Below are 27,168 nucleotides of genomic sequence, written 5' to 3'. Positions count from 1 at the left end.
GATAGACACTACAAAAATCTAAAAGAAACAAAGCATAGCACTGAATATTGTTAAGTAAGAGCTATCCAACCTGTGCATGAAAAGAGAGAGGAATCTTAAAACATTATTATGTAATCAGGAAGGTAAAGAGTGTACAATAATGAACAGGAGGGGTACTCATGATCACTTAAGGTTGTGTGTAATTCTGGTATTTCCTAACTTCTAAACACATATCCCTGGAACCCCTATAATGCTACAGTACAGTTTACCTGTCTTCATGTATTTTATCTGATACATAGTGTGGTCTGTCTGAGTCATATATGTAAGAAAGACAACAATTTTAAGAAAAATCCTAATGTCTCTGGGAAGCTTTAATAAGGTGTGCCTTATATGACACAAATTCTTTAATTCTTCAAGTGTATACACTACTGAAAACTCAGACATGTATTTCAATTCAAATACTACAAAAATGATGAAATTGAGGAGCAGCTTTTTACTGATTGCTTCTGTATCCACACTCAGTTCAGCAATAAGCAATCAGACAAGTTGCTTTTTATCTGTTTCTGTTGTATGAAGTGTGAGAAGAGGTCAGGGGACAATTCTTTGGGTTCATTTTAAAGAATTGCCTTCTTTCATCTCATCATTGTGGTTATAAATTGAATTTGTATTTCCTGTTTATACACAGCTTCCTTGGAAGGTCGGGGCAGGCATATTATATTAACTAGAGCTGTGCAAAACATTGATTTTTTTGGTTTGTTGGCCCAAACAATGAATAAATACATGTAATGGATCAAAGGAAACAAAACATTAGATGTTATTGTTGTTTTTTTAACATTTTAAATTAAATTGGAGAAAGTATACAAGTAAAATGCAGTTTCAAAATGAAGCATTTTTCCCCATTGTAATATTATAACCCCTTAAGAAAGGATATTTTTTATTTCGGCCTGGCACTGAAATTTATTTTCTGTAGAATCCTTGACAATTTTGATGCAAGTCTTTGTTTCTGTTTTGATGGAAATCTGCTTCTCATAGCAGTTAAGTTTTTGTAATAGCTTTATGTATGACTAAGGACACTTTACCTTTATAGTTTTATATCTGACATAGTATAACTCTACTTAGATATGGTTTCATCCAAAACAACTCATGCAAAAAAATATTTCTGTCTTTTTCACACACGCAATGTATCAGAACCCAATTGTACATAATTTCTTTTAAATACAGTAGGTTCTGATCTTCTAGGCTCAGCCTTCCTTTAAAAATACGTCATGACAAAGATGCGCTACTCTTTCAGAAGTGAAATATGAGTCATTTTTTGAAATCACATATGTCTCAAACAGCTGCTTTAATGCATATCAAATGTTTGCATAATTCTTTTACTCTTATCAGAGACCAATTATGCAAAATTGCAGGAAAAAGGAAGATTTATTTTTGGAATTGAGAGGGTGAGTCACATGCAAAATTTGTTATGATCTTAACTGAGGAGCAGCTCCAAACTGTACAGATTGCAGTATATAAAATACTCCTCTTAAAAGGACTTATGTATAAAAGCTGAAAGTATGAAAAATATAGCTTTCTTGATTTGCAGTTATATTGCCTTTAAAATTCCTTTTGGTTTAAGAAGCATGTTTCCTAACAGACTGAAAAAAAAGTGTCAGTGTGTTACTTTCCTTGCTGGCTTAAATTTCAGAAGGTAATAAAATTCTGTCTACAATTTCAGCAAATAATCCATATTTTGTTGATGTTCTTATAGAACTATGCTTTTATAACAGTTGACAGGAATCAAAGCATAATGTTGAAAATAAGTTTATCACTGAACTCTTGTACAGAGTCATTGGATATAGTATAGTGATTTTTTTTTATTTCTTAATATGTCATTAATAAGCAGGTATAAATAATCAGTTTTATAAGCAGAAATATACTTTTAAGCCATCATCAGGCAAAACTATTCATGAAGCAGTTCGCACTAAAATACTTTGAATGTCAATATCTCTAAAGAATAAGGCTGATTTCCAACTAAAAATCTGAATTTAACAGAGTTGTTTTGAAAACCGAAGAATATTTGAAACTACTGAAGAAATGGAGTAAATAATAAAGGTATTCATGAAGGTTAGCTGAGAGGTGAATTGTAGAAAAAAGAGGCTTAAGAGGATAGGGGGGGAAAAAAAGGCTAATTGTAAGTACATTGTCCATACATCTGAACATATTTTGGCTTCTTGTGTAACTTGAATGATCATAGGATGATTATTTTCAGATTTACTGCTCAGTTATATTATTTGAAATTTTTGTGAAACCCAAAAATAGTCATATTGGATTTATGTGGCAAGGTTTTGGTAGCGAGGGAGGGCTGCAGATGTGACCCCTGTGAGAAGAGACCAAGGGCTGCCCTGTGCTGGACACAAGCTGTTCCAGACAGCTCCAAAACAAGCCCGCCACAGGGCACAGCTGAGGCTGTCAGTGACACTGGTGGCACCTCTGTGACAGCATATTTAAGAAAGGGTAAAAACCACTGGGTGGCAGCTATGAGAGAGAGAAAAAACATGTGAGAGAAGTGACTATGTGGACCCCAAAGTCAGTGAAGCAGGAGGGGGAGGAGGTGCTCCAGACACCAGAGCAGAGACTGCCCTGCAGCCCTGTGGTGAGGCAGGCTGTCCCCCTGTAGCCCAGTGGAACAGATATCCACACTGGACAACCCCATGATGGAACAGGTGGATGTGGCCTGAAGGAAGCTGCAGCCCGTGGAGAGCCCACACTGGAGCAGGGTCCTGGCAGGAACTGGGGCCTGTAGGGGACCCACTCTGGAGCAGTCTATTCCTGATAGACTGTACCCCGTGGAGAGGACCCACATTGGAGCAGTTCTTGAAGAACTGCAACCCACAGGAAGGACTCGCAATGGAGCTGTTTGTGAAGGACTGTATCCCATGGGAGAGACCACATGCTGGAGCAAGGGAAAAGTGTGAGGAGGAAGGAGCAGCAGAGCTGAAGTGTTATGAACTGACCACAAACCCTGACTCCCCATCCTCCCTGAGCTGCCTGGGGAGGGAGGAGGTAGAAGAGGTGGGAATGAAGGAATGAAGTTGAACTTGGGAAGAAGGGAGAGATTGGGGGAAGGTGTTTTCAATTTTGTCTTTGTTTATCACTGTCCTACTCTCTTTTTAATTGGCAATAAATTAAATTAATTTTCCCCAAATCAAGTCTGTTTTGCCTATTATGGTAACTGGTAAGCAATATCCCTGTCTTTATCTTGACCCACAATTTTTTTCAACCTGTCCTGGAGGGGACAGAGGGTGATGAGAGAGCAGCTGGATGGGTGTCTGGCAGCCAGCCAAGGACAACCCACCACAATAGTTTAAAACCATAAATCTTCCTTTAAGTCAGGTTTTGCAGTAACATCAACTGAATTATTAAAAACAAAACAAAAACTAAAACAAAAAACAACCAACAAAAAAGCCCATGCTGTAGGAAAGATGACTATGTATGAACATTTATAGGACTTACGTTTTGTTAAAAATGTAGGATCCCTTTTATTGTAAATGTACAGATACAGTCAACAGAAACATCAGTGAGGCTGGCACATCTTACAGACTCATATTCCCACACACATAAGGAGTAAGTTCATTCTACCTATGTGCTCTTTCCCTTACCCTAAATTTCATCCTTCACTTGCAGTTTGTAAATGTTAAGGAGATGGGGGGAAAATCTGTCACAGAAGTGACTACAGCATTTACTTACGAGGGGAAATAGCAATGTAAAGGGCAGTAGCCAGAATATGGAGTCCATGATCTTCATGTCATCAATATTGTATTATACACAAGAGATTGTTCTTCTGTATGAATTACAGGTTCCTCTGCGGAGCTGTGGAAATCCTTTGCTGAAAGGAAATCTTATTACTCTTCTTATGAATGACTACCAGCAACCTCAGAGAATATAGAGCTTATGACTAACAGGAAAATCACTTGAAGCAACAAAAAAGGTATGATTGTGCATAAACTTCTCTAGCAGTAAGCTCATCAATTTTTGGTATGACAAAGTAAAAGACAGGAACCTCTACAGAAGCTACAGAAAGTGGATCAACAACAAACTGATCTAATCAAATGCCTTGCTAGAAAAGTTCCCTGAAATAATATCACCAGCTCTGTGCATTTTGCAGTGAAACCCTTCCATTTCTCCTAGACATCTGGTTCAAGGCCAAGCAACTTCAATGTGGATAACCACACATGAACATGGTTTCTCAGGAAGTTCAACCACTCAAGCCAAAGCACTCTCAGAGCAAGCTGTGTCCTCTGTTGGAGACACTAGCACAGCAGGAACCTGAACAGCAAGTGGAGCAGTGTTTGTGTTCCTTTTAGTGACTTTGGATCAATTCTCTGGCTTTTAAAATTGCATCCTTAGAGAAAGTTTCCATATACTGTTGCTACATTAAACCTTGAGCTTAATGATTAATCACCTTCTGCCACTGCAAACTGTTTTCAGCATGAATACATGTAAAAACAAGCAGGCTGTATCACTAAAGATCAGCAAAGTTATGCTAAATCTGTTTAGTAACCAGGTACTTCAAATACATATGAAAACATATATAAAATTAATACTAAAATGGCAAAAGTAATTATGTGCTGGTTTTGGCTGGGATAAAGTTAATTTTCTTCATAGTAGCTAGCATGGGTCTAAGTTTTTGATTTGTGCTGAAAACAGTGTCGATAATGCAGAGATACTTTTGTTACTGCTGAGCAGTGCTTACACAGTCAAGGCCTTTTCTGCTTCTCACCCCACCCCACCAGCAAGTAGGCTGCGGGGGCACAAGAAGTTGGGAGGGGACACAGCTGGGACAGCTGACCCCAATTGACCAAAGGGATATTCCGTACTATATGATGTCCTGCTCAGTATATAAACCTGGGGGGAAAAGGAGGAAGGGGAGACATTCGAAGTGATGGCGTTTGTCTCCCCAAGTAAGGGTTATGCGTGATGGAGCCCTGCTTTCCTGGAGATGGCTGAACACCTGCCTGCCCATGGGAAGTGGTGGATGAATTCTTTGTTTTGCTTTGCTTGTGCACAGGGCTTTTGCTTTATTTATTAAACTGTCCTTATCTCAACCTATGAGATTTCTCACTTTTACCCTTCCGATTGTCTCCCCATCCTGCCATAGGGGAAGTGAGTGAGCGGCTGTGTGGGGCTTAGTTGCCAGTTGGGATTAAACCATGACACATTACTAAACATGTGAGCTTCAGACTCTTACTGAAAACTGATGACACTCTATTACTGAGCATTTAAAAGTTAACCTTGCAAGATTTACTACTACATTGGAATAGGGTATCGGAATGAAAATATTGCTGCTAATGAATCAGACAATGACTAAACAGTCTGTCTCTCTAGATCAAAGCCATCTTTTAACAACATAATCCGAACTCCTTGGTCTTCAGCCTGCACTCATTACTCAAGGAAAAGGAAATGAAGCTAATAAAAAAATTACCTGGGTAAGGATTCTACCAGTCATTTTTATGGTGTTGCTTGGAAAAATAACATTAATGAAGAGGTCAAAGAAATCACAGCATCTCTCCTACAAACAGGTAAATAATTATGATGCCTAGGAATTAAATAAATTCTCTCACATGTATTAATTCTTCTCCATCATGCTTCAGAACCCCTTTTCTAAGGAAAGTTGACTGATTCCTCTGTGTTATGTAACACTGAAAAGGTCGTATAGCCTTATGCAACAGTTGTCAAAATAGTATAACACCAAAGCAGTATTAGTACTGCTTTCTGCACATGTTTTTAAGCCAGGATACTTTTGTATAACTTCCATGAGTATTTCAGAAAGTCAAGGACCTTTCTGACTTGTCCATTCTAGTAAGTTGAAAAGAAAACTTCTTTCAGCATGATTGACACAGGAGCACATTTTTCAGCACTATTATTTAGAATATGTATGTAACATGTTCAGTCTTGACAAGGAAAAAGCACAAACCTTCAACTATCCTTTAGAACAAGCATGAGTTAAACCTGAAAATTTAGTTAAGATTATGGGAAGGAACTCGTAAGAATTTCCAATATTTCTTAGACTACTTCAGTGAGTTAATTGCACCCATTTCTTTGGGATATAATAAATGCTGATTCAAAATCTGACATGTACACTGTGCCCCAGAGTGGAAAGAATGTCAACTTAGTCCTACTTACAGACCAGAAAGTCTCCTGAAAGTGATCAGCCTTTGAAGAAGAGATGAAAATTTGAAGTTTTCCCTTAATAAGAGGGCTATGTAGAAAGTCCTGGTCAGAGAAAATGCTAGGAAATGCTAGAATATCAACTTTCTCATTTTATCTCAACATGAAAACTACCCTAAGAGAGAAAGAGGAGCTTTTGACTTCTGGCCAAGAATAAAAACTGCCTCGGAAAGGGAGAAATATGATCTAAGCTGTCTTTCAAGGAAGTGAAGGAAAAGAGTGTATTTGTTTACCACATAAGCTATTCATCTACTTGTGATACAGACCATATACCAATTTAAAATGAATTTTAAACTAAGATGTTATTCTTCTTCCTTTAGAAACATTGCACTGATTACTATATTTCTGTGAACTTCTGAGCTGTGTTTTAATTTGTCTATGGACATAACAAATCTGTAAGGAAGAACTGGCTTTTGTCTTGGCTTGTTATTTGTTAGATGATTTCCTGGCTATGGTTATTGCCTGTGGCACATAATGCACCCTTGTCTTTTCTCAAGACAGAAAATTTTCTTTTCATTACTACATCAATCTCAAGATGTAGTGGGAAAAGCACAAAAGAAATTGGTAGAGATTTAAAAAATAAAAAATTCTATGGTCAGAAATGTTAAGATAGTATTAGTCAGTGTTATGAAAATAAAGACTTATACTAGGCTCCACTACCATTCAAATCCATTCAAATCAAGGACTCTGTGTGCAGGTTGGTGGCAACAGATACCCACTGTCTTAGAGTGTAGGTAATTTGGATCAGGAACCATATTTATCCATACTTTACCTACTTTACTAAAATTCAAGAAAATCTTAACTATAGCTAACACACTGGTAATACAAATGTCATTGTGTATGTGCCTTAATAGTCATTATAAACAAATAAATTTTTGAAAGACTTTGCTGAAAAGCTATTACTGACAATTCTTCCACAATACCACTTTACAATACATCATAATTTCACCACAGTCATATTACACATGTGGCCCTCTGCCACACAAAAGTCATAGCTTTCCAGCCTATTCTCACTGAAATTTGCCAGATATTTTGAGTATGCCACTAGATTTCAATTCTGCTTCCTTTGTATCTTGGTTATAAGATCCACTGAAAAGACAGTGAGCTCAAGGAGATTTAAAAACAGATCTCCATCACTCTTCTGTCACCAAATCGGCTAGTTACCCAGACTGCAGGCATAGCTGTATGTCAGAACTGATGCTGATGCTTCTAGGGGGCAATTACCAGTTTAAGCACCAGCCTGAAGAACTGGGTGGTATTGGTGTTACTTATCAGCCAATGTAAACAATCAAGGCATCAAGGACCCATTTTTCTTTCTATTGCTTTGTTTCTACTTAACAAGATGTTGAAAGAATAAGAACTACAGAATAAGCAGTAGGTGTTATGCAAAGAGGGAATTTTCTTTTCACTGCTACAAAATTCTCCCACCTTTTGATAGTGGGGCATGAAATTGCTTTGACTGAAATTAAGAAGCTGTAAGCAGAGCAATACTTAGTTTCTCTATGCCCCTAGCTGTGTCTTTTTTTTAATTTGTCCGTGTAAATTAAATACCTAACTTTTTTTTTATATGCAGCTTCTTACTTGAACTTACAGGAGGTTGGGGGTTTATGGGGATGGGTTCTTTTTAATCTAGATCATACTGCTTCTGTAATGGCTAGGTTGTTCTTTTCATTTGGTGGCAGTACATGGCACTTGGTAAATAACATGCTCAGTACAAAGTAACAAGGAGCTGCGTCATCACAGTAGGAGACTACAAGAAGTCTTCTTCCTGTAGGAGAGAACTTGAGCATCTGAGCTCCAGAGGGAGGGGAGTAACACTTTCCGCAGCTGAAAGAGATGGAGCCTTCAGACTCTTGGCAGCTTAGTTCACCTTTTTTTCTGTGAAAGCCAATTTACTTACTTTTTTCTTCTGAATGCTTTGTAAATACCTTAAACCCAAAACAAGAATTCTTGATCCTCCCTTTTTAATCTTTTTGTGTATCTCAGTTCACTGCTGACAGCCACATGACTGTCCATGTCACTGAGGTCTTTAAGTGTGTTATCAGTTATTTTTCTAATTTCTGACTCTGTTAGAGTCATTGGACATTCTAGTTATGCCCAAACTTCTAAATTCTTCTTACTTCATCACCTTCTAGAAGTGCACAAGACAGTAACATTCTCAGCAAAGGCTTCATCAGGTCTGGCTTGAAAAACTAACCTCCTTGTATCTACCATGGTTAAAGTCTCTTCCAGACACAGCTGTTCCTCTTCCTTCTTATCTTTCTTCTTATCATGTCACATGTCCTTGTCCAAAGTCACTGGCTTCTCTGTTCTAGTAATGAGGTCAGATTCATCTGTCCTTTTGCTGTGGTGTTTGGCCATCAAGTAAGTCACTGCAAAGTAAAAAAAGACATGGCATTTTCTCTCTTTCCATGAGCTTATGTTGAGGGACTTTAAAGCATTCTTCCTACTTTCACCTCTGCATGTGGGGTAGGTATCCCATAGGAGGGAATGCCTAACACAGTGGTACTTGACTCTGACCAGGATCCTTGTACAATAGCACAAGCAAGAAAAAGGAGGATACAGAATTATTCTCCTTTCATCTCTTCAAATGCAATCTTGTCTCAAGGAAGATGAGTCTCATACATGTTTGCTTGTGATTTGTCTCTCATTTCCTTGTTGATTTAGTAGAGAACTAAGCATCATAGAAAAAAGAAAGAAAAAAACCCTGAACTGTTCAGACACTCAGTATTTGGGGCGAGACAGTGGCAAATATGTATTAAAAAAGGAAGAGCTGCTTAAGTACATTATAATTTGAATATATGTTTTTATTTTATTTTCTTTTTCTCCATGTTTTATCAAAGGACAGTAGTCTTTTTTCACAGTGATGAATGTGTGGGTTTAGCCATAAAATACTCCCTAAATCTTTAGTTTGCAATATTAAGCTGTTTTGGGGATTTATAAGCTTCTTCAGAAATGTCATCAGAAGTATTTATAAATGGAAAAAATGAAGAGAAAACATAATTTAAATTGAGTCCCTCTACAAATTAAAAATGTTTGTTATTGCTGTAATATACAGCAAAATATTATCAGACATATGGTATTGTTATGTGAACCATATGCCTGCATCACTTGCAGAGCATATGGTAAGAGTTTAAAATAAGCAGCATTATAAAAATATGATGGGCTTTAAAAATATATCATTTATAACAAACAAACTTTTTATTTTTTATTTTTATTTTTTTTTATTTTTTATAAAACAGGTATTTGCAGGAACATGTCTGACAAAATTTTTTCCTGCCAACTATTGAAGCTGTGTGATACTAAGAGTGCCTCTTGTCTGTTTGGCTGCTTCTATCTCCACCAGGAATGGCTGAAATAATTTCATGTCATTACCAAAGTGTAAGGAAATATGTTTTGCTGAAAAAAATTCCTGATGTTCTAAAACATAGTGGTTAGTGTGCTTAAGTACTGTTATATGCTACTGAACAGGATGGAAGACATTTTGCTGTGTGTCATGGACTCCTGTTTTGGAACATGATCCCTCTTGTACGGAAGTAAGCTGGGCAAAACTGTAAAGCAATCTACTATTGCTTCACCTTTAAACTCGTCTAGAAAAGATTTCTTCCTTTAGGAGCAGGAAGATTATAAAGAAGCTCAAAAAGGGACAAGTCCTTTTCTTCCCATCTTCTCTGCCAACAGGTCACTGCTGTGATGAAATCCTCATTCTGTACAGGCTTATATAATGTTTCTATCACCGTGGTGACTTATGTTAGTATTATTGCTTCTTATATTTCCAGTTATATGTACTGATATCAAATCACTTTTGTTCTGATTACGTTAGTTCAGCCAAGATTTTATTAGCATTTAAATTCCATCACCATTCTTTACAAAATAGGTAGTTAAAACTGTACAAACCAGGCAAACAAATAAAAATCTTACTGTATTGTTTAATAAGCTACCTGATATTTTTGACATTTTTCAAAAAGAATTTTCAACCTCAGTGCAACAATGCATCATTTGTTTCTACTATGTTCTTGTTTATTATACAGTTGTCAGGATTTTAATTCTCTCTCAGTCTATCCTTCTTTCTCTCTTTCTTTGCCTTTCTTCTTTTAGTTTCTGTAGTATTGCTACAGTAAAAAAGAAAATATTGATAAATGAGACTTGCCATTAGGGGGAAGCAATTTGCAGCAGAGTGAAAAGTTATAACAGTGCTTTGAATTATTAGAAGGAAGTGATTCTTTTGAAGTATAAATGTGTGTAATTTTGTGAAAGAATGCAAAGCTACTTGTTTTTTGTTCCTTGTTTTGTCTTTCTGAGTTTCAGTGTTTAGGAGTAAGGTTGGACAAATAACAGCCTCTTCTGTTTGTTGGTCAAATAAAAAAAAAGGAAGAGAATATTTTGGATTAACACATATTAACACATAACATCCATATTTTGTTTGATTTTTATTCTTCTATTAAAACCACTTAATTTTTTTTCTTTATCTAAATTGATAGATTTTTAAATACAATATTATTTTTAAATTAAAATAGATTTTTTTTTTTCTTGAGAATTGCACCTTTTCTAGATTCACAGATCAGCAAATCAACAGGAATTCAAAACTGTTTCTCTACCACTAAATTTGTACTTGTTATGTATGGTTTAAAAACCCAGGTGATTCTAAATATTGCATTTACCTATGTGTAAGAAATCACATGGTATAATATCATCCTTTCATTCCACTCCTGACAGTTCTCAGTTTTCTCAGTCCAGCTGCCTTCTCTTTAACTCAAAGAATCTTTCAAGTTTAGTCCAGGCTGAAAGTCAGTCTGGTTCTTCTACTCCAGAACACTTTACCTATCTCTATTTTTTTTCTGTATTTTCTTTATTTCAGAAATTCTCTATTCAGTCAGTCAAATCCTGTAGTTACTCTTCCCATAGCATTGCTTGTAATTAAGTTCCACTGCAAAGGCATTAAAATGACAATCTTTTAAGGGCCTTTCATAGGCCTTGGAAAAGGCCTGTGAAATATATTTTGGGGAAAAAGCATGAAGAATTCTGTATGGAGAGCTTAGGTTTTATAAAAAAGGCATGTAGGCTGCTTTCTCCATTCCTGCTATACGAAAGACTAGATGTAAAGGCATGGGCCTTTCTGTGGAAAAAAAGGGGAGAAATTGTTGAGAATTAAGAGACATGCTTTTAGCAAAATTTTACCAGATCCTCAGAAACGGCTCAAAGTGTGTGGGTTTGGTTTGGGTTTTTTTTCATATTTTTTTCCTGATCTATATAAATGGAAAGGTAAAGCTGTCAGAAATCCAATAAGAAATATGGAGCAAACTTCTTAATCCCCATTCCTAGACATTTGGTATTAATACATGTTTGTAAAAAATGGTTTGACATTTTGGCATTTTTCCATTAACGCTAATAGTATTAGATGTAACAAAAGTGTCAGTTCAAAATTCTGGGTACAATACAGAAGTGAGAATATGCTCATTCCATATGCATATGTTCAACTGCAATGTCTATTTGCTGTTTGGTCCAGTGACAATCAGAGCATTATAACTGCACTTGCAATTGCAGGCACAACATGGTCAGGATAAATATTGATGAATTAGAGTGAATTGAAGGGGGAAGGCAGCTTGGGTGTCATCCAGCAAGGATACACGTGTAAGGATGACTTTGTGGAAAGGGCATCTGGGGAAAAGGATTTGTAATTTGCTTTTCAGTACAAGTTAGGAAAAAGGAGCATCACTTCCTCCTTGGATGTATGGGTAGATGGGTGCCTATCACATCAGCAGGCTCTGCCAACAAGGTGATAGAAAAAATATAGCCCTAAAACCTTCAGCAATTCAGCAAGGTGAGATATAGGTTTTCTCTTTCACTGCAGTTTTCCAGAAAAACAGTTTAGGTTAAAATTTCAAGTGAAATGCATTGCCCTGTGCTGTGTTATGGCATATTGCATCTTATCAATCACACCAGACTATGTTTCACATCGGGGTGCGTGTGTTATCATTCCAGTCACCTCACATTAGAAAATGACATATCATGCTAGAAATCTGAATCAAAAGGAGGACCATTTTTAGAGATTACATTTATGGGAAGTGAGCTGTCAAATCAGAATACTTTTTCTAGGTGTGGTCTGATATCAGCATAATGCCCTTAACCCTAAAAAGCTGCAGAATTACTTGCCCATCAGAGAACTATCTTTATCAAGTGAGGGTTGGATTTTTTTTTTTTTTTTTAAATGTATTATTGTTTTTATTCAGGGATTTAATGAAAATCTTTAAACCAGAAAATTATTTTCTCTGTACCTTTCACTAACTTTTTACATCCCACCCCTATTAGAAAATACTGTTGCAATTCTTATTGCATCAGAAGTTTAAGCAATACTTTAAATACTTTTAAACACCTTCTTGCCTCTGCAAGAACAGGAACATTGTGTTCACATAACATCTACCCTCCCCTTCCTGAATTTCTAACCCCAGTGGAGCAGAAGCAAACTGGACTTGGGAGAACTACTGGCAAGTGCCTCTAAGGCTCTTTGGTCAGAAAGCAAAGAATTAGGTTTAAATATTTGAGTTTGTAATGGAAATAGAAGTCTCCAATTGCAATCTATTTTTAAAACTCGCCATTTTCTATTTCAGATTGTCTACATTTCTTTCCTACTCAGAAAGAAGAAACCATGTTTGATAGCCTATTTGACTTAAGTAAAATAAAACAAGAACAGGGATGATATGAAGTGTCCATACATTAGAGAAAGAAATATCCTTGTGTGAGGTGCTCATCTCTGTGGACAAATACGACAACTGGACACATCAGTGTATCACATCTTTACCTCCATGCTTACACAGCATTATTTTCCTCTGTTCACTGTCCTGGTCTGCTGAATGCATCTTGAGAAATATTGAGTATTACTTTTTTGTATATCATCAGATCTTTACTGTAAATCTGTTGTTACAGGTAACTGTTAATATTCCAACAGCATTTTATATAATTATGTGAAAAATTATGTGTTGCAGACTCATTGGTTATGACTGTCTTGCTGAAGAGTAAGATGATCCCTTTTTGTTTTACTTCACTTCCTTCACCCAAGTAATCATCTCATATACTTTTACCTATCCCTCTATTGCTTTATAATTAAAGTTTTCTGTCATTTTCAGAGGACTAGAAAGATTTGCCCCTGATTGTGTGGGTGAAACTTGCCTTGCAGATTGCAAGTAACTTATGAAATCACATGAGGAGACACTGGATTCTGCAAAATCTTCCCCAAAAGTGCTCTAATCTGAAATAACGGGAGAGGAAAGATAAACAGCTGCTGATTTCTGGTGCTGCTGGGTGCTGCTTTCTCCTGCACCTGGAGCTGCATCTCAGACCACAAAAAAGTATTTTCTGCATTGATAATGGAAGCAACTATTGCAAGCAGCTAGAGAGACAGTGAGTTTAAAAGCAGCAAACTGCATTCTTTCCAGGCAAAATATTCTAATACAATTTAAATCCACTCATTAGGCATTCTGCAGTGTTTTGAAATTTGCCTATTTCTTGACAGAAAAATAGCCAAAATGCAGATGTTATAGCAATAACTAGAGTCAGACTCAAAAAAACAATGAAAATTAATAATTTAGCCAAGGCAGTTGTCACAGTTGGGTTAAAAAGCTCTTGAAAAATCCCATAATATGTAAAATTCAGGTAGATTCCTTTTACTACGACTTCCAGAAAATAGGATGATTTTAATTTCCGAGCATGATGCATTGCCCTTTGCAGTGTTATGGCAGGTTGCATCTGATCAGTCACACTGGATTACATTGCACATCAAAGCAAATGTTATCATTCCAGTCACATCAGATTAGAAGATGACATATCATGTTGGCAATTTGAATTCAAGTCTTTTGAAGGGTAATTTTCGAGTGTGGGATTAAAATATCCATCCCAGTCAAAGGTCAATAGGTACACTTCAGATATCAAATGTGCAGTATTTGGCACGTTTTCCTTCCTTTTTACGCTAGGTTGATGAAGCCAGATGCAACAGAGATGAAGGTGGGAGAGATAAGGCAAAAGGACACACTTTTAAAACATCAGTGTCTAAAGTACAGCTGAAAAATATGTGCAGCAAATGGAAAAAGAAAACTGACTGTTCATAGCACAAAGTTATGTGCGGAAGACACATAATTGCAGAGAAATTAAAATGAAGGGACTAATATGATTGCTCAGTGATCATTAAGAATTGTGTTGCATAACCTGTACCATAATACATATGCATATGTGCATCCACTGTGTATGCTTATGTCAGAATTCACCTTTCAGGTTCATGTTTCTAAACACTTGCATTAGAGATAAATATTTGGGATACTGGTAGTTAGAAGCAGGACTTGCAGGTCAGAGGTGGGGAAGCCAGAACAGCTTTAATTGTCCTTTGCTCTCTCTTAAGCTTGGGCTGCTCTGCCATCTCCAGTGTCATTTAGGTATCCTGAAAGCGGACATAGAAAATGTTATCATGTCTAGGCTGTTGTTTTGTCCAGAATGCCTGATAATCCCAAATCTGTAACTGCTCCTCTTGCCTCCTGAAGGTCCTTCATTAGCCCCTTTTTTTTTCCAGAAAAACATAAGGTTTTTACTTTCTTGGTTTAGTCAGTTCTGAAAAAATACTGTGAATTAATGCAAGGCTTCGAGTCATGCTAACACTGTCATCAAACCCTTGGTCCTCCTTGTTGCTATATGGGCAGCCCAGCCCTGTTGAGAAGCTTCAGTCCACCAGGCAAAGGTCATAAGAACCTGTCGTGGTTTAACCCCAGCCAGAAACTAAGCACCACACAGCTGCTCACTCACTCCCCCTCCACCCAGTGGGATGGGGGAGAAAATCGGGAAAAAAAGTAAAACTCGTGGGTTGAGATAAGAATGGTTTAATAGAACAGAAAAGAAGAAACTAATAATGATAATGATAACACTAATAAAATGACAGCAGTAAAAATAAAAGGATTGGAATGTACACATTATGAGCAGTGCAACTGCTCACCACCTGCTGATCGACACCCAGTTAGTCCCCGAGCGGCGATTCCCCCTGCCCCCACTCTCCCCAGTTTATATACTAGACATGACATCCCATGGTATGGAATACCCCTTTGGCCAGTTTGGGTCAGGTGCCCTGGCTGTGTCCTGTGCCAACTTCTTGTGTCCCTCCAGCTTTCTCGCTGGCTGGGCTTGACAAGCTGAAAAATCCTTGACATTAGTCTAAACATTACTTAGCAACAACTGAAAACATCAGTGTGTTATCAATATTCTCCTCATACTGAACTCAAAACATAGCACTGTACCAGCTACTAGGAAGATAGTTAACTCTACCCCAGCTGAAACCAGGACAGAACGTGTTTGAAAAGTCTCCAAAGGTCCATCTGTCACTGCAAGTGTCACCATCTTCCCATGTACCATGACCTTTTCTGTGTCATGTAAGCTCCATGTCCATAACGAAAACCATGAAAGAGGGCATTTCCTTTCTTTTCCAAACCATTTTTCTAGGGCTGTGAGGCATCTGGAAAAGCAGTTGCTCAGAGGGTCAAGATGTAACACACATGTGCAGAAGGAGGCCAGGTGGACTGCACACACTCGCCACTGGTTCTTTCACTGATGCTCAGTGAATGCTGCTGTGCACGCTGCAATGTGACTGTCCTGCCTCTTGAATGTACTGCTCCCAGGCGTCCAGAAATATTAAAACTGCTCTCATTGTAGCTGGGTGGAGTCTGCCTAAAACAAAGGGATTTTACATGAATCTGGAGATCTACCTAAGTTGAAAGCAATGCATAGTTAGGGCTGTTATGGCTGACAGTCTTGAGTGTGACAAGAAGTAAAATCCCATGGAAAGCTGTCTTTTGAAGATGATGTTGGCCTTCACTCCGCTTAGTCTGAAGAAAGCAATAGAGCTTTTTAACTATCTTATTTTTTTCTAAAACTCTCATGTTATATCTACTTATATAATGTAAGAAACTGTAATAAAGTCAGATGCTGCAATTTGAAATGGAATTGTAGAACTGCTGCTTGGAAGAGACCACTGGAGATTGTCAAGCTCAGTCTCCTACTTAAAGCACAACTATCACCAACCCTAAATCAGAACAGCCATGAGTTAGTCTTAAAAAAACCTTAGTCTTAAAATAAGACTTTTTAAAACCTTGAAGTCTGTAGATTCTGCAGCCCCCCAGGCAATGTATTGCAGCCCTACACACCATAGCTTCCTGAACTCCAGGTTGCTAGGACCATTTGCCCTAGACAAACATCAATTATGGTTTCCTTTTTCATTTCCAGGTTCTGGTCAATGCAATTCACTTCATGAATAAGGACTGCAAGCTAGGAAATGAGTGTTTCTGCTGAAGGGATTAGAATTTACTTTCCTTTATTTCCTTGCAATGCCTTCCCAATCCCACTCCTTCTATTTATTTTAATCTTCTGTATTTGTCAATACATGTGACTGGAAAAGTGTAATTTCTTCTTTTTTTTTTTTTTTTCATCTCCTGTTCGGAGAAAGAAGCATAAATATCTTGATCATGGAACATTTTAACTGTTTTTTTTATCTCTAGTGTGGTTCAGTTCAGTCCACTGGTAATACATGATGTGTTTTATTAATTGGTTCTTGGCAGCTAGCCTGCTCGTTCCCATTATAATGCCTTTTTTATCTAATAAGTGTTTTGATAAAGCTAAGGTTATTTTAATAAGAACTCTTATCACAGGACCTCAAGTTAAAACCAGTCTGTTTCAAAGTGAGATTTTGAATCCTTTTCTCTCCTTTGTTACAGCTCTATAAATCCAGAGTAAAATCCAGTTCAAGAAGATAAGATCAGATGCTGCTGTAAGGATTGGGAGTCCATGTCTAGACACATATAAATCACACTAAGCATGAAGCAATGTTGAGTATGACTACCAGTAACTACAGTTTCTCAGATTCACTGGAATTTAACCTGAAACATTTACCTACTCTTACATGTGGAGAGGTTGACATGGAGTGATAGTATCTTGTATTGGCCAAAATATTACAGACACAAAAATCAGACAGGCTTCTGGGTGCACACACTCTTCACCAGTGTGAAAAAGAAGTGTGATTCTTCTTCTAATTTTGTTTTTCCCCACAAAGTCCAACTGTTTGTGCTCCGTTTTTTATCGGTTGTTTTCAGGGCTTGGAATGTTTGTGGTTCCAAACAAATTTAAATGTTGTTGTAATTATTTTGATGCTGTTCCAACTAAGAGGTACTGTGAGATTTTTTCCTCTCACTGTGGATTACTCTGTGTTTTTTCAGGACAAAGAGGCATCTCTGAGAATGGAGATGTAATTGGTTTTAAATCACTGGATTTCTCACCATGCCTGTATGCAATCCTTCTTTTATTTCAGGTTCAAAAGTTTGGGTTTTTCTCGGTGATTGGTTTTAGTTTGCCAGTACTTATTTTCTGACCCGTGGCTAAGTCATTCCTAGATAGAGTTTAGGAGAAACCTTGTCTGGTGCCAAGTGAATATCCATTGGTTCCTACATATTCTTCAAGTTTGTCTCTGTGAGTGTTTAGTATTCTAATCCCAAATTAAAGACAGCAAGCAATCTTCACGATGACACATGATTCATTCAGTTGCATGTTTTCACTAAGCAAGGAAGATATAAAAAGAGAAAAAGAAGTGTACTGTTTCAAATCTCTTATATTGGTATTTATTCACCTTATATTCGTCCAAGATCATAATGCGAAAAGTCTATATTTTTAGATTTGAAATTATTTGGGACTTTTATTTTTAAAATAATTTTTAATACTCTTGTAGAGATACTATACATCTCTAGCATATAATAAACCAAGGTATGGACAGCTGGATAAATAGTGGTCTTATTGAATGTATGTTCTCCACAAAACACATAACACATCAAGGACTATCTATAGATACTTAAGAAAACATATTTTTTACTTTATTATATAAACCTGTTATAGGTCTATAACATAATTGTCTTGATATTTGTGGTTTTGTCATTTTTACGTTTCTAAATTTAGGCAGCATTGTTGGAGGACATATTCTAAGGTGTACTGAGACAAGTGATGAGTCCCTAACTGAGTCAAAAAATGCAGTGAGAAGTGCAGTCAAGCTCTTCTGGGAAGCAGCTAGGTCCCTGGATATTCCCTGAAAGTTTCGAAAGCCTATGCTTTAGGGATACTGAAGATATCACTTTTTTTTCTGAAACAGTAATAAAAAACACTTCACAGCAACCTCTGCTCCAGCCCTGATTATCATTCAAAAACTTCCTTTTGACTGTAACAAGTCATGAAAAAAGATGCCAAGATTCTCTGGTTTTTCCTTGCTTTCCCAAGTAGTGTATGAGAATGCAATGCAGTACAAATAGCAAGATTTTTTTGTTTTTTTTTTTTTAACTTTCAGTTGGTTATTTCCTAGGTGTTTAGATGCTAAGACAGATGGAATAAAACACAGTCAATGTAAATTGCTGGATTGTCCATACAAACACAAATGCAGAAGCAGTTAGTTGTGGACACCATATATCTGTAATATTATATATATTTATACAACAATGATTTTTAAAAATCCTGAAATGAACATCATAAACTGGCAAAGAAGCAGAAAAGTTTGCAGCCTTGTTGGAATGTTGCCACAGATGTACTCTGGTGAACAGTGAGGGTAAGAGTAGTAGTGAATCTCTTTTATGGTGCAGTTATCAGGACATAATGTGCTGGTTTTATGGCATACCACCACAGCCAGTACCCAAACTGCCAATGGAAATATAATTTAGAATCTGATGTGAAATCTTGCAGTGCATCAGTAATTTAATTGGATCTTTCATCATTCTCATCTCTAACTGTCATTAGCTGATAATTGCTTATCCTAAAAGAACTGGGAAGTTTTGTACATATTTGATTCAGCTCAATGTGTACTCAGCATTTAAACAAAACGCAACCTACTACATGATTGCTATGCTGGGGAGAAAAGAAAGAACTCTTTAGCCTCTTGATCCCCAGAGTGAAATGTTTTCCTAATCTTTATAAATGGTCCTGTAAGCTCACTATGTTTTTTGTAGGTTTTTGTGTTGTTTTTGTTTTTTTTTTTTTAACAACTAAGGGCATAGGTGCAGTGTTCTAATAAACCATGGCCCCCACTAAGCTGATCCAAAGAGAGGCATATATCACATTAAACCTGTTCCACCAGATAGTCCCTTGAATCTTGTAGGAGGTGTTACCGTGATGAGTATAATAGGGGAATATGAATAGAATAGAGACAAATGAGCACATTTTTACTCTAAACATTTTACGTATCATTTTGCTTTCACAGTAGGTGGTTTGAAGGTTCTCCTAACCACTGCTGTTATGTACTGTGCAGAAGGTCAGAGTAGATGATCATAATGGTCCCTTGTAGCTTTATAATCTATGAATCTATACTCCTGGGGAATTGTAAGTGCTAAGAAATCTGCTTAAAAACACTGGTTACAGAGAAAGCAATCAAAAATGATTGGGAGAAGGCACCCCCCACCATCCTTTCTAATAAGGGTTCAGAGCACATAGATGGGGGAAACTTGTGACGCAAATTAGAGATGGATTTTTTTCAGTTAAGAAGTAAAAAAAGAAGCTGGGCAGTTTCAAAACAACTCATACACAAAGTTACTGACAAGGGGAACAGTAAGGGAAACCTTGGAAATATTGTAACAGGCAATTTAATTGTAGCAGACATGCATTTTGAGGAAAGACAATAGAGGTAAAAAATGCCTGACTGATAATTATTTTGCTGTCAGGTTCAGAGAGAGCTTGAGACTTCCTGAAATACTAGCAAAAAAGCAAACAAGCAGTAGAATTATGAATAATCCTGAGCCTATCAGATAATGGATTTAAATTTCAACTTGAATGAAGCAAGGAAATAAATATCAGGAGCAAAATGTCCATTGAATAGCTAGGAGATAATGGAATCATAAGGAGTGAGCAGCATGAACTTGTCAGGAAAAAAAAAAGAGATGGGCTTGTTGTTGATGACAGAATTTTAATTTTAGTACAAAAAAAGGAAAATAGATAAAATCTATTTTTGCACGAATCCTGTCTCAGGCACTAAAAAAAAAATCATTTCATATTAGCTGTCAAAATCCCTCTCTCAAAATTAATTAAAAGTCGTTTAGATAGGGACACTGTCATATGGACTGAAAAGTGACTGAAGGGCCATTAACAAGGGATAATGATACACAGCAATGTATCAAGTTGTGGGGGAGCTGTCTAGTAGCACTGAAGGAACTAGTGTTAGTTCCAGGTTTTTTTGACATCCTCATTAATGATTTGAAAGTGGGAGTAAACAGCAAGTTAATGAAATTCACATATTATACTAAATTGGGAGGTGTTGCAAACACCAGTGATGGCACAGAAATAATAGGAAGGGACCAAGCAATATTAGAAACATGGACATAACAGCAAAATGAGATTCAATTTGGAACAAGGCTATCTAATAACATATGAAGAAAAATAATCCAAAACATAGCTATGGAGTGGGAGAGAGAAACCTGGAAAGCAGTTATGCTTAAACAACCATGGAGGTGGTAATGGGTAGAAAATTAGGCATGACTCTATAGAGTGATATGGCATTAAGGGAGGCCAATGAGCTTTTGGGCTTCACACAAAGAGGTGTCAAAGAACGAGGAAATAATAATCATTCACAGCATAACACTTATGCAACTAAGTCTGGAATATTGCATCCAGTTCTGGGCACTGGTTTACTAGAAGAGTAAATGAGCAAATGAGTTGCATTTCATAGCAGAGCAGCAAAAAATGAACAAAAGATGAGGGAGAACATTTTAGGAAGAGAAAATGTAAAAGCCAAATGCTACTCTATATACCTTGCCCAAATGACAACAGAAAAGGGACATGAAAATATTGTGTCTGTATCAAGGTTGTAGACTCCAAAGCTAAGAAAAGGTTTAGGAAGGAACAAAATGGTAGCAATAAATTTAACAGGGTCAAATTAAGAAATAAATTAAAAGAAAAATTAGAAAACTAGCTACCAGGGAACAGTTTTTTGATTTAATGGCGTTTCTACTTGCTTTTGGTTAGAATTATTCTATGAAAATGGACACTTAGGAAACAAAATGTGTTACTACTGTATTAATTGTGCAGTTTGGAATTTCCTAGTAAAACATGCTTTTTGTTATTCTCTTGATTGTTGGCTAAAACTCAATTCTACGATAATCTGCAGGTAAAGTGGTACAGGTTGCATTGTCTGGAATGTTTTATAAAGGGCTAAATAAATCAACTCTCCATGTTTTAACAATCCATGAAAGTATTAGCTAAAATCAATAACTGTACAGATATATGAAGGACAAAAATAACAGAACGGATGAATAGAGCACTCAATAACCAGAAATATAGGTAGAGAAAGGCCACACTGGCTGGAGGGGTAGTGAAGGAGAAAAGCTGTATTCGCTCCTTCACTGTAGTAGGGAGAACAACAGAAACACAAAACACTCTTGTGAAAAGTGAATTTTAGTCCCATCTGAGAATGTGGGATTTCCTGGTGTATAAAATTAGGGGGGTTTATATATATATATATATTTATATATATATTTTTTTATATATATATATATATGTATACTTTATTTGCTTCTCCCTTTCTAGAAAGGCATCAGATGATGTTTTTGAAACTACCTTGGAAGTTTCTATACTGGAAATATATATTGCTATCAAATCCTAACATGGTGGTCTAAGAAAAGAAATTTGAAAAAATTTCATTAAAAAATGAAGACTTTCATTAAAATAAAAATCTGTAAGGAGATGGATTAAGAACACCTTATCCAGGGAAATGAAATTAAAAACTCAAGATTTTTCTAGGTCTACATGCTTCTGTACTGAGTTACAGAAGATTATGAAGAGACAGCAGGCAAATAAGGGTGACAAAAAATCCCTGTAAAACAGAAAAAGAGCAGAGATTAAGTAAGACTATGTGGAGGCCAGCATGTAACATACTGATGTAAAATAGGGCATTGTTACCTACATCTTGCTGTCTGGTATGGCATCCCTTACAAGAACCTGCTTAGGAGCACCTTTCACTGATGTCTGAGACATGCCCTAGCTCTTTCTGGTATTAATATTATTTTCTTTGTTAGGAAATATTGTAAGCTGTTTTGAACGATTTGATCTGCTTGTGTATTTTGAGCATCTCCTTCAATTCTCATTTCCTGGAGACAGTCATCCCCTCTGTTCTCCATACTAATCAGCTCTGCAGTTATTTTGTTGTTTATATGTATTATTTTAGGGTCAATCAAAGTGAAATAATCTGATTTCTAATTTTTGGCTTGCTAAACTAAATTTGATGACATTTAAAACGTAACAAATTTGTATACAAGGATTGTACACAAAACCCAAAGAAACCTGGGATATTGACAGAAATAATCTCTGGCCTGACTATGTGGTAACATTTATGCAATTTCATATGATTGACACATCTTAATTCAAATGTAGAAATCAGTCTAGTTTTTCTTTTTAGTGTGCTAACATGTCTTTGTAACATCTCTCTCCAGGAAATATGGTATAGTCAATAGTACAGTATTTTTCATATGTGAGAAGTGTTACTATTTTGATACAACCACACTGTGACATTTAACCTTGTGCAGAAGGTTACAGTGACACTAGAAGATAGTGAAAAATGGCTGAGGAGCAGGACGATGACACTGTGGCACGATATGATTTATTTTTTCCATAATTTGCTTTTCAGCTCTTCCTCATCTTCTATTTCTCATGAGACTAACATGTTCACCTGAAGCAGATTAGTTAAGATACAGTTTCACCTATTCAAGAAGACAGGGCTAATTATAAGGGCCGTATGGCGAGTTTAAATGTTGTGAAGACTATCTTAGATTGTTTAAAGCTCAAATATCTCGTGAGACAAAGACTTTTTTGAAGCAATGGCAGAAGCTACACAGGTATTTGTAGGCACACATGCAATGAGAGTTTGAAGGGGGTGTCTCCACTGCATGCGAGCACGACTCTTCGAAATGGAAGTTTTGTTTCATTGAAGCCTGAGCATCATCATTTTGTTCATTGGTGACAAGACCAACACAACACAGGTGGGGCCTCTGTAGACTGCATAAGTCTTACAATGGTCAGTTGTAGAGTTTGTCCATGACTGTCCCAGAGAGTGATAACTCTTTTCTGTCTTTTCTCTCCAGTAGGTTTTACACAGGAACCACAACTTTGAGGGTGCAGAATCTCTGTAGCCTGCACAGTGCCTCAGCCACACAAACATCTTCACTCTCTTTGTCTTTCTTTTTCTAAAGGGCGCATATAATATTCTCCTAGAAAGGCATAGCATATGGACAATGAGCTACACAGAGTATTTACTACTTACTGCTCTCCTACAGATCTCTATGAAGTCTTAGCAACCAACTGTAGCCTCTGGGTTTGAATTAACAGATGCCATTTCTTAAATCAATAAAACTGCTACATAGAGGCTGGATTTTCAGAAATCTAATACCTCGCAGAGATATAAGGAAATGTAATGGGAACTACTTCAAGACTGAACAAACATAAATCAAAGGTAATAGCTACGTAATGAAGTGCGTAGACATTCAACAAAAAATGTGGCTGCTAGTCTACAGGCTAGTCTAGCCAGTAGCCTGCAGCCTTACTGAAAAATGCACAGCTATTTAAATTGTAGGATCATTAAACGTTATTAAATCTTAATCTTTATAAGCAATAGACAGCTATTCATAAGACAAAAGCAAATAAGAATAATACAAAACAAAGACATTGAAAATGCAAAAGCTGATCAACCAATATTTAGCCACCAAAAGTCCAATGCATAATGATGCCATAAATCTAACTTTTCTCTTACTCACTTTCTGTCCCATGATCTAAGAGGAGCATTAATCCCTTTTTCCTTTGTTTTTCTTTTTTTTAAATTTTTTAATTATTCATATTGTCAAAATAAAAAAGTGCAAAAGAGTAAAAGCTGTTTAGTTCTTCTAACTTTGAATCATTATGACTACAGAGAACAGAGGCTTGTATGAGGATTATGTCTTCATGCTGCTGTACAATAATGCAGATTTACTCCCTTATTGAAAAGCTTATGTTATAATAGGTAGATTTGCAAAGGCACAAATTGATTTTCCACTTTATTTCTATATGTATTTGGAATGCTCTTCCTGAAAAACACTCTTGTAATTATAGAAATGTAAGAAGTGTAGTAGCTTGCATGGCATTGTAATGGGGAACACAGGTTGCAGGCAAGAAGAGCCTGGAGAACTCTGCATCTATATGCACAATGGCATGTAGAAGGATGCCACTTCAGGTATTGCATCTTCATGGAGACTTTGGCAGGAATCCATTGGCAAACATAGTATCCTTAAAAATAACTGGCAGGCAAAAAAAAAAAAAAGCATGACTTTACAGAATTCGATGGCAAGGTTCACTCTATTATTTAATACGTGGATGAAACGTACACAGGAAAATTAAGTTAGTATCAAGCTAAAATTACATATACAGAGACCGAAGATACAATAGGGTAAAAGAGAAACGTACAAAGGAAAATCGAGTTAGAATTGATTTCTGGTGATTTGTACAGAGATCAGGAATGTAAAAAGGTAGGGGAGACACTCCCGTTGAGTCATGAGGTTCAGAGAAGACCCCCTTGCTTTTTAAACTCCTTTCGGAGTCTAGGTGCAGCTAGATCAACTCCTAGTCTCAGACAGTTTATGTCTAAAGGGATTATGAGTATAATAACAGCCTGAGATTCATTCACAGTTGAATGATGTTCACAACAGTAATTTAAGTATAGATTTGAAAAGCAATATTTGTAATATACTTGCTATAGAATATTCAGGTTAGTACACACACACACATAAAGACACTAAGAAATATACATATAAGCAAGTAAAAGAGGTATACCTGTTAAAAATTCCCCTCAAGTTCAGTGAAAATATTCACGTCAAAAGCTTCAGCATCTTTGTCAATAGACAAAGAGTTGAGCCTTAAGGAGCAAAGAGTATTAGCCCAAGTCTCGTTGGCTTTCAGCAACAGACCTCTGATCTTCCAAACTGAAGAGTTTGCAAACCATGAGAGGTGTCCCATGCAGAGGGAGATGCTGGTTGCAGCCTGCTGCAGTTGAGGAGAGCTTGAAGGGTCTCACTTAGTACTGCTGCTTATAGGTTCGCAAGATGATTGGCTTTAGTCATCAGCAAATTACTGGGATTCCAGTAGCACTGGTACTGTTTCACATAAGTTACGATTCAGATAAGGAAGGCTCCAAGGCTGTCAGGAGAGTACTGAGATATGTCCCAAGGTTGTCAGGAAATGATGAATTAGCCCTACTGCCATCCCCAGCCTCCACCAGGCAACAGGAGACCTTGGTACAGTCAGTGCAGCTCCCTGTCTTAGCCATGCAAGAGTTCCTGGTACAGTCAAGGGGTGCTTAGCCACCCAACTCATTACACTTATGCTAAGGCCTAGTGAGACTTCCCGAGTTTGTAGATCAGCCCAGTGAGGGGGAAGAAATCCACCACCACAATCCAGAAGGCAGGAAGGCCTTCTTTTAAGGGATTTATTTGCAATAAAAAAACAACCAGAAGATCAGAGAGTCCCACTGCTTACCAACTCACCATTAATTCTTTTGTATCTTCTATGGTTTATAAGGAAGGATTTTAAGGAAAAGAGGTTAGTAAGTTGATAATAAACACTTGAGGGAGTGTACATTAGGAGTTTTGTGGTCCAAGCTAAAATCTGAAAAGTGGATGGATGTGATAAGCTGATAGAATGACAAAGGCATAAGACAACACAAGAGAACAGGAGAAAGAACAGTAGGGAAAGGGAGTTAAGAAAGATAAAAATACTGCACTGAAGGGTATTACCAATTCATTGCATATAAGTCACAGACTAGGTTGCTTGAGCTGTCATTTGTTTCTTACAGTCAGAATCTTATTACAGACAAGAGGACAACGCATAACCTAATTAAAGTCTTAGCAGTCTAGTGGAAGAATTTTTATTAATTCAAATTATACACAGTTAAAATGATCTATACACAAACTTTCTTGTACTTACCCCTTTCTCTGGTGGTTCAGCCTTCTACTGCCCTCCTGGGTCCTAAATTCAACACCTTCAATATGAGGAGGGAGGTTTACAGTGAGTCTTCAGCACCACAAGTCCTTCACTGAGACAAGTAAGGGATTAATGTTTAACATTTCTTTGTCCTGACTGTAGGATCCTCTTGGTGTGATTTTGATATGTGTTCTAGCATGCTTTACACTTTGCCCTTTCCTCCTTTTCCTGCAAACCCACATTATGTCTGAATTTACTATATAAGATGTGTGTTGCAGATGTCAGATACTTGTTCTTTGTTCTCTTAGTTACCCCTAACACTGATTTTGCCAAGCTCCCAAGGCTGTGGTCATTTTATGACCAGTAACTGACCACAGCTGAGTTGTTTATAGCCCCATGACCTCTAGTATCATCCTGTGCATGCACTTTCAAGCCCTTTTTTATCTTCCCACGCATGCAGTCCTCTACACTGTAATTTATGCTAGGGCCATAAATAGTTCATTCTAGCCAGTAACTTGTTATTACAGTATTAGCTATAGTATACATAACAATAGATGCACAATTGCACTAAACTAAGCAAAAGCTAAACCAGAGTAGACAATAGGTCATTAGGCAACTGGTATTACAAGCTAAAATAGTCTCCAGGGAGGTCCAGACAGGGTTGAAGTCTGTGGTGTTAACTTGGCACAAAGCCTGTGGCCTGTTACAAGTAATGGTAATGCCATACTTAACTGGCTATGAGGTGCAGTGGAAAAACAAACAAGTAAGCAGAGACTAAAATATGAGGCAGTAATATGTCAGGTAAAGAGGAAAATTATCTTGGCAGCTATGACTAGAGCTGAAGAACTGATGAAGAGATTATACCAATTATTGAGTAAGGACTGACAAGAGTCCAAATCATATTTTTAGCTTTTTTATTTAAGAAAAAAAATTAATCTAGTCCTAGCATTAAGTGAAATAAACTGAATAATTTGTGAGAATTCACATAATAGCCCT

The sequence above is a fragment of the Haliaeetus albicilla genome, chromosome 1 (assembly GCF_947461875.1).
Source record: "Haliaeetus albicilla chromosome 1, bHalAlb1.1, whole genome shotgun sequence".
Taxonomy (NCBI): Eukaryota; Metazoa; Chordata; class Aves; order Accipitriformes; family Accipitridae; genus Haliaeetus; species Haliaeetus albicilla.
This window is presented reverse-complemented; position numbering follows the sequence as displayed.